Below are 10047 nucleotides of genomic sequence, written 5' to 3'. Positions count from 1 at the left end.
ATACAAGAATGAAACCATCTTGGATATATTGGCCCCACCGGAGGTCCCAGCTGATTGCAGCTGCTAAATGAGGGACCAAGCTGAATGAGTGACCTTAGCCAATATCACCCAGAGCAAGAAAACCAGCTATGTCTAGCTCGTTCATAGAGTTATGAGAGATAATAAATAGTTGCTGTTTCTAGGCACTTGCTTTTAGGGCACCAGAGAAATGATATGATGAGTACATTTTGGCATCATCTCTATTCCTCACAGAATTGAACTCTTATTTGAATTAAAATTCATATTTGGTTACAACCGAGACACTGGCTCTTTTGGAAAAGTCAAAGTATGAGCATCCAGAAGCTTTCTCATCTTCCAAAACCTTTGAACTGATGCAAGTTGAGAAGCTTTCAATTGAAAACCTGTTCCTGATAAGGTTCTGGGCAAGGGTGATACCTGGAATGCGTTTGAAGTCTTGGTTCGATCTGTTAAACCCAAGTGGTGCTTAAGATGGGACCATGAACTTTGCTTGCTTTGATTTCCTTCTCCCAGCATCTGTTTGGCTCTCTAGGCTCACATTCTCTTATATCCTTCATGGTTTCTCTTTCACATACTTGTTTGCCTTTCTCTCTGCATATGCTCACCTCCAGGCCTCAAGTGGCTAACAGAAGACAAAGATGTATGCTCCTTTTTATTTTCTGCTTTTGGCTACTATATATAAAGATGGAATTTTCCATGTGGAAAATGCTTAAAGAGATGGGAATACCAGATCACCTTACCTGCTTCCTGAGAAATCTGTATGCAGGTCAACATACAGCAACAGTTAGAACTGGACATGGAACAACAGACTGGTTCTAAATAGGGAAAGGAGTACATCAAGGCTGTATATTGTCACCCTGCTTATTTAACTTATGTGCAGAGTACATCATGAGAAACGCCAGGCTGGATGAAGCACAAGCTGGAATCCAGATTACTGGGAGAAATATCAATAACCTCAGATATGCAGATGACACCACCCTTATGGCAGAAAGTGAAGAGGAACTAAAGAGCCTCTTGATGAAAGTGAAAGAGGAGAGTGAAAAAGTTGACTTAAAACTCAACATTCAGAAAACTAAGATCATGGCATCAGGTCCCATCACTTCATGGTAAATAGATGGGGAAACAATGGAAACAGTGACAGACTTTATTTTGGAGGAGCTCCAGAATTACTGCAGATGGTGACTGCAGTCATTAAATTAAATGACGATTGCTCCTTGGGAGAAAAGCTATGACCAACCTAGACAGCATATTAAAAAGAAGAGACACTACTTTGCCAACAAAGGTCCATCTAGTCAAATCTATGGTTTTTCCAGTAGTCATGTATGGATGTGAGAGTTGGACTATAAAGAAAGCTGAGTGCTGAAGAATTGATGCTTTTGTACTGTGGTGTTGGAGAAGACTCTTGAGAGTCCCTTGGACTGCAAGGAAATCAGCCCTGAATATTCATTGGAAGGACCGATGATGAAGCTGAAACTCCAATACTTTGGCCACCTGATGCGAAGAACTGACTCATTGGAGAAGACCTGATGCTGGGAAAGACTGAAGGCAGGAAGAGAAGCAGACGACAGAGGATGAGATGGTTGGATGGCATCACTGACTCGATGGACATGAGTTTGAGCGAGCTCCAGGAGTTGGTGATGGACAGGGAAGGCTGGCGTGCTGCAGTTCATGGGGTCACAAAGAGTCAGACATGACTGAGCGACTGAACTGAACTGATATAAAAATGGAAAAAAAATATGAATAATGACAAAAATGAGCTCAATGGCATATATCCACTATTGACACTATGTATAAAATAGATAACCAATGAGAACCTACTGTATAGCACAGGGAATGCTACTCAGTGCTCTGTGGTGACTTAAATGGGAAAGGAATCCAAAAAAGAGTGGTTATATGTATATGTATGGCTGATTCACTTTGTTCTACAGTAGATAGTAACATAACATTGTAAAACAGCGGCACTCTAATAAAAATTAATTTTAAAAAAGTGAAGTCAGTGGAATCACAATTATGTCCAATATTGTGTTCAATTATGATTAGAAATTATGCATTACATTTATGATCATGGGGCAATGGCTTTTCAAGTGCTCCATTCACACATTCATATCAAACAAAGAAAAGAAAATTGCTTTAGTGCCTTTCTGAAAAGTCCCAGAGTAGGCATAAAATACATGTTGGGATGAAGGAATTCACCAGTCTCAGTGAGATTACAATCATTCATTTGCTAATTCTTTGACAAAAAATGTGTGCTCTTGAAAACAAAAGGTAATTTTACAGTTTGTTTGTCTAAGTTCCCTATTTAAACTTGACTAGGGAAAAGACGGAGGAAAACCTATCATTTATCACTCAGTAATGGCGTGTAAGAAAAGAGGAACAATGATATTAATTGAAGTATATTCATTGTGCTTTTAATGGGAAACTATTTATTTTTGAAATATTCCACTAAAGTCATCTGTGTCTTTTGGGAAATTTATATGTAAAGACACATATGTATGTATTTAAATTTTGGGGGGCCTCACCCCTTGGCATGTGGGATCCTTGTTCCCTGACCAGGGATTCCCATACCCCCTGCATTAGAAGCAAGGAGTCTTAACTACTGGACCACCAGGGAAGTCCCTGGATTTATTTTCTTAATTAAAGGACTGGAAATATCTTTTCAGATTATCTAGTTGAACTGAACTTATTAGAGTAGGAGAAAATATAGGCAAGCATCTAAGTTGCTTGTCCAAGGTCACTCAAACATATGAGGTTGGTTACCAAGTGCTGAGATGCACATGTGTGTCTTATGTGTGTCGGCTCAGTCATGTCCAACTCTTTGTGACCCCATGGACTAAAGCCCACCAGGCTCCTCTGTCCATGGGATTCTCCAGGCAAGAATACTCGAGTAGGTTGCTATTCCCTTCTCCAATGAATTTATTACTATTCATGAAAAAAGAACTCAGAATAAAAGCCAGCCTACAAGGAATCAATAGTACTATTTTCCCCAAATACTGCAAACATATAAACATTATATATATAAATGACTAATAACTTAAAAAAAAGCTGTGGCCTCTTTTCAGAGTCATTCTACCATACTTTTTGTTCTCCATTCTCCCAGGGCCCCATTTCTCACCACTACACAAAACCAAAATCTTCATCTCTGTCACCAATCTCTCTACATTATAGAATGAGTAATTTAAAGCCGCACAGAAAACACCAGATGCTGGTGAGGATGTGGGGCAGTGGGACCTCTCATTCACTTCTGGTGGGACTGCAAAATAGTACAGCCACTTTGGAAGACAGAATGGCAGTTTCTTACAAAACTAAACATACTTTTACCACTGGACTCAGCAATTATACTCCTTGGTATTTACCCAGAAGAGCTGAAAACTCATATCTACACAAAAACCTGCAGCAGATGTTTATAGCAGCTTTATTCATAACTGCCAAAACTTGGAAGCCATCAAGATGTACTTCAGTAGGTGAATGGATAAGTGAACTATGGTACACGCAGACAAGAGAATATTATTCAGTGCTAAAAAAGAAATGAGCTCTAAAGCCATGAAGAGACATGGAAGGATCATAAATGGACATTGCTAAGTGAGAGCAAGCAATATGATTTCAAGTATAGGACAATTTGGAAAAGGCTAAACTATGGAGACAGTAAAAAGATCAGTGCTAGCCAGGGGTTTGTGGGGTGGGGATATGTGGGGATGAATAGGTAGAGTACAGAAGATTTTTAGGTTGGTGTAACTACTCTGTATTGATACTATAATGGTAGATACATGTCATTATACATTTGTCTAAACCCACAGAATGTAAACATTAAGAGCAAACCCTACTGTAAACTATGGACTCTGGGTGATAATGATGGGCCAATGTAGGTTCATCAGTTGTTAACAAATGTAGTACTCTGGTAGTGGATGTTGATAATGGGGGAGGCTGTGGGTATAGGGGCAGTGGCCAAATAGGAATTCTCTATCCTTCCTGCTAAATTTTGTTGTGAGTTCAAAACTGCTCTAAAAAATCTCTTAAAAAAAAACTAGAAATACTTCTGATAGATATGGATGGTTCTGTCCCTACTTATCCTCCTCAGCTGACTGTACATTACTGGGCATTTATTACTTTGGTTGAGAAATCACCACTTTTCCCCTCCCATTGTCATTTCGATTCTCTGGTCTTGACCTCCTTTACTACTTTATTCTATTTATTGCAGCACCACATAGCTTGTGGGATCTTAGTTACCCAACCAAGGATTGAACCCATGCCCCTGCAGTGGAAGCTCCTAACCACTGGACTACCATGGAATTCCTTCAATCTCCTTCACTTTTGACCACATTGCTTGCACTGGTGCATTTTCTTGCTTATGATAAAATGAATTTTTTAGAATTCCTTTTAGTTGTTTTTTAATGCTGTTGTTCAGTCGCTAAGTTGTGTCTGAGTCTTTTGCAACCCCATGGGCTGTATGTAGCCTGCCAGGTTCCTCTGTCCAAGGGATTTCCCAGGCAAGAATATTGGAGTGGGTTGCCATTTCCTTTTCCATGTATTTTAAAAGGCTTATGAATTTAATACTTTTTTTTAAAAAAAAGCTAAGGCTATTTTAAATATTTTGTGAAAACTGGCACAGGATGGAATCACTAACTTCTGGAGGACAGAGAGTTTTTTTTCCTTCTTTTAAGACCAGTTGATCCCTAAATCCTTGCTGTTCAGGAGAATTTCAAGAATATTTTGTACTTCCATTTTCAAATATACCTCTTCTCTTCTCCCCTTTATGCCCTTTCCCCCGGTTGCTGGTTCATGACACTAAAGTCCACAAATGGAAATTATTTCTTTGTAGTTCATGTCTGCCTGGAAATGATGGTGATGTCACAATCTTTGGTTAGGCAACCTAGCAAGAGGAACCTGGTTAAAGGGAAGATAACTTCTATCTGTAAATTAGCATTTGTACAATGAAAAAACTATCTGTTTCTCAGTTCAGGACTGCGTCTTCTTTTGGACAAGGTGATAGGACATCTCTGCCCATTAAAGAGAACTTGCTTTGATGTAATGCCAATGTCCAGATCCTTTGAAATGCCTGCCTATTCTGCAGGTGACAGAGTCCACATTACTTCATCCTTTAGACATTGCCAGTCAACGAATCTCACAGATAGGGACACCCAGACTGGCATATGTGTTCAGAAATAGAGAACAGAGTGACAACTTTGAACTCATGATTCACAGCTATGTGGTTACAAAGTTTAGAGGAACAAGCCCCATTTCAAGTGAGGGTTTCATGCCTTCTTCGGTACCCTCAGTGAAGTGTTTTGCAGTAGAATAGCTTTTCCTTCTATAACTGTGTTTATTATTTGGGAGTCTTCTCTGCTAACAAATATAAGAGAGCTTGTGACATGGACTGCATTAAGGAAAGACTATTTTCGATCTTTTGATTTTCCCTGTTTAATTCTACTGATACTCTTTTTTTCTAAAGAAGAAACGGCAGATCATATATTCCAATCAGAGTGAAAATACTCAGATACTTGTATATTTTATAACTATTTTTCTTTCTTTTTTGAAAAAATTGAGGTATAACTGACAACATATTAGTTTCAAGTGTACAACACGATTCGACACCTGCAGACACTGTAACATGATCACCACAGTAAGTCTAGTCACCATCCATCACCATAAAAAGTTACTAAAATAAATGTTTTTCTTGTGATGAGAACTTTCAAGATCCAGGCTCCTGGCAACCTTGAAACATGCGGAACAATGCCACTGACTACTGTCACCATGCTGCTCACCAACCCCATGACCGATGCTTTTTACAACTGGCAGTCTGTACCTTAGACCCCCTTTACCCATTTCACCCACCCCCAAACCTTCCTCACTCCTGGCAACCACCATGTTGTTCTCCACATCTATGAGTTCTGTTTTGTTTCTGTTCTGTTTTACAGATACCACAAGTGAGTGATCATATGGTATTTGTCTTTCTCTGTCTTACTTATTTCACTTAGGATAATGCCCTCAAGATCCATTCATGTTATCACAAATGGAAAGATTTCTTTTTCTTTTTTTTTGGCCATGCCTTGTGGGATCTTAGTTCCCTGACCAGGGAAGAAACTTGTGCCCTCTGCAATAGAAGCATGGACTCTTAACCACTGGATCTCTAGGGAAGTCTCTACATTTAATTTTTTTATAGCTACTTAGATGAGTGTTTCAGTGGCTTTAGAGTCACACAAGTCTCTGAGTTAAAATCTTGTTTTGCAGGACAAGTTGTAGCAAATTGAAGGTTTTCTTAGACTCACCCCTTTAAAAATACCACTTTCGTGACCTTTGACCCTTGCTCACAGGCCCTTCTTTAGCAGTAGTCCCTTCTCCTTCCCTGCCTGATGTAGCTTGTGTGTGCTGCAATAATGGCTTCCAATGTGTTTACTCCCCACTGTCTCCAAGCCCTTGCTTAGGCTCCATCACCCTAGGTCTACACTTGACCAGGTGACTTGCTTTGGCTAAGGGAGCAATAGGAACTATGACAAGCAGACACTTAAAACAAGCTTCTTCATTTGGACCAGGGCTCCCTTGCTTGAAACTTCCCTGGTGGTCAAGTGGTTAAGACTCCATGCTTCCAATGAAGGGGACACAGGTTCAATCCCTGGTCAGGGAACTATGATTCCACATATCATGTGGTGCAGCCAAAAAAAAAAAAAAAAAAAAAAAAAAACAAAGGGAAAAGAAAAACCCACCTAACAATCACCGGGGATGCGAGTGAGATTATCCCAGAATGTCCAGCCTCAACCCAGCCAGCCTAGAGATCAGAAAGCTGATCTTTAAGTAGGAAAACAGAGCAGATGCTCCAACAGTTTCAGAGAAGAGTCCCAGAGAGGTCAAAAAATGAAAATTAGAGTCGACTCAGTTCTCAGAGGCTTCTCGGCACCAGCAAACATAAGGCCTGATTGAGCTGCAGGTCTTGTGTATAAGAGGTTGTCTGTTTTGTCATTAAAACCATCACTTATCTCCCAGTTAGCATATTCACTTATGCACCTGCACACACACTCACACACATATACACATGGGACAGATAGGTTGGGCAAGAACTCTTGAGCATCTACTGGTTGACTTGGGTTCTGCTGATCTAGGCTGAGCTGGGCTACGTGCCCCTGCTTCAGGCTTTGGCAGCCTGGGTGGCCCTTTTTTGCACTGCTGATTGTATATTGTGTGTGCAAAGTTGCTTCAGTCATGTCCAAGTCTTTGAAACCCTATGGACTGTAGCCCATGGGCTCCTCTGTCCATGGGATTCTTCAGGCAAAAATACTGGAGTGGGTTATCATCCCCTTCAGGGAATCTTCCCGACCCAGAGATCGAACCTGCGTCTCTTGTGTCTCCAGCACTGGCAGGCAGGTTCTTTACCACTAACACCACCTGGAAAGCCTGGTTGTGTATTAGATAGGCTCTACTCCACATGTACTCTTTCCTTCTTTGCTTCAGTGAGATAGCTTGTTCTGACGCATGTTTATCTCCTGGAGAGGGCAAAAGTGCAGGAGAACAAATGGAAATGTGCAAGGCTTATTAAGGCTAGGCTCAAAACTGTCACATTGGTACTTCCATCCAGATATCGTTTATCAAAGCTAGTTACATGACCAAGCCCAAGGTCAAGGGGCAGGGAAATCCACTCCACCCACGATGAGACCATGACAAGTGTCTGTCTGCAGGGAGAACTGAAGAACCAGAGTCAGCAATGCAATCGGATGCATCTTCCCCTTTCCACACCTTTGAGATGCTCGTCATTGGACCAGCAGAGATGGCAGCGGTGGTGACTAATGGTGAAGAGTGGGAAGAGATAGGTCCAGGGGTTAGAGGAACTAGTCTACGGGAATAGCTTCTAAAATTGTTAGCAGTCAAAGTGACACCATTTAAAGGGACATGGTAGATATGGGCTTGCTCTGGATCAATACTATTATTCCAGGAGACCCAATCTAGTACCATAGTTGCAATCTCCAGGCCACGACATGACCCTACTGGAGAGGGCCAGCCAAGCTGTTCAGGGTGGAGCCCTTTTCCATGGAATGAGAAAACTGCTGTGCACATGAGGAGAGCAACACAGATATATACAGTCACACAGCTGACTGACACAGAAGAGGTCAGTGCTGAAGTGGCAGCATGACAGCAAGCACTGGCCCAAGGCTAATAGCACAAGACTACTTCGGGCCCCGGGCTTCCCAGGTGGCTCAGTGGTAAAGAACCCGCCTGCCAATGCAGCAGACGTGGGTTGAATCCCTGGTCTGGGAAGATCCCCTGGAGAAGGAAACAGCAACCCACTCCAGTATCCTTGCCTGCAAAATCCATGGACCTGGCTGGCTACAGACCATCGGGTTGTAAAGAGCTGGACACAATTGAGCGACTAAGCATGCACTTTAGGCCCCAGAAGGTTTACTTTGGTCAGGCTTGGCTAGGGCCAGAGATGAAAAGTTATTGAAGTCCCAAGGGCCTGGCAAGGAAAAAAAAATGGACCAATTCTGCTAGCTCACAATGTTTGTTCTGTCTTGTAAGCCCTCTGCCTCCAGTGCCCAGCCTGCTATACAACTTGTCTAAATGATTCAGTTGGCAGGTATCATGTTCCACCTTATCTGTTTCTTACTTATCATGTGTGGATCGTGTGAAAAATCACATGACTGTTTAAAATGATAAAAATTAGAGCAGGCCTATGTCCATGTAGTTGGTTCTGACTTTTTAAGGAACAGAAATTAGGGTTACAAAGTCAGAAGACCCAGTAGGTATAAACAGGTGGTAGGAAGAAGAGGCAATAAAAACCAGAAATTATTAGTCAGGGTTTACTCTGATAGGCCCAGAAGAGGCTCCCAATACAAGTGAGCTCCTAATGGTGAAAAGAGCCTGTACCCTGAATATGTGTTAGGAGAAATGGGGGAGAAGCCTGTTTTGAGCCCTTAGGGGAAGAAATGGACATTGGCCAAGCAGCAGTGAGAACTCTTTAAAACTTCCTCATCTCTGAATTCAGAGTAAGCTCCTGTTCATTTTTGCAGTCTCATTCCCCACAACTTCCCCATCTGTACTCTACCCACTGCCAATGAGCAAGCTTTCTGTTTCTCAAAGATGTCCTGCTCTTTCCCTGTTCTGTGCCTTTGACTGGGCTGTTCTCACCATCTAGGATGCTGTCTTTCCAACTTTTGCTGATCAAGTTATTCTCACCCTGCAATATCCACTATCTCTAATTCTACTTCTTCCATGAAGTGGACTCCTCAAGCAAATGTGACCCATTCTCACTTTAGCTCCCACAGGACATCTCACAGTCTGCCTTTTATTATTATTTTACTTGTACTTGTTTTATCCATCCTTTCTCTCACCTTCCCTTTATAATCAGTTCAGTTCAGTCACTCAGTCGTGTCTGACTCTTTGTGACCCTATGAACTGCAGTACACCAGGCCTCCCTGTCCATCGCCAACTCCTGGAGTTGACCCAAACTCATGTCCATTGGGTCGGTGATGCCGTCCAACCATCTCATCCTCTGTCATCCCCTTCTCCTCCTGCTCTCAATCTTTCCCAGCATTAGGGTCTTTTCAAATGAGTCAGCTCTTCACATCAAGTGACCAAAGTACTAAAGTTTCAGCTTCAACATCAGTCCTTCCAATGAATACCCAGGACTGATCTCCTTCAGGATGGACTGGTTGGATCTCCTTGCAGTCCAAGGGACTCTCAAGAGCCTTCTCCAACACCACAGTTCGAAAGCATCAATTCTTTGGCACTCAGCTTTCTTTATAGTCCAACTCTCACATCCATACATGACTACTGGAAAAACCATAGCCTTGACCAGATGGACCTTTGTTGGCAAAGTATTGTCTCTGCTTTTTAATATGCTGTCTAGGTTGGTCATAACTTTCCTTCCAAGGAGTAAGTGTCTTTTAATTTCATGGCTGCAATCACCATCTGCAGTGATTTTGGAACCCAAAAAAATAAAGTCAGCCACTATTTCCCCATCTATTTGTCATGAAGTGATGGGACCTGATGCCATGATCTTAGTTTTCTGAATGTTGAGCTTTAAGCCAACTTTTTCACTCTCCT

The sequence above is a fragment of the Muntiacus reevesi genome, chromosome X, assembly GCF_963930625.1.
Source record: "Muntiacus reevesi chromosome X, mMunRee1.1, whole genome shotgun sequence".
NCBI lineage: Eukaryota > Metazoa > Chordata > Mammalia > Artiodactyla > Cervidae > Muntiacus > Muntiacus reevesi.
Note: the sequence above shows the minus strand (reverse complement) of the source record.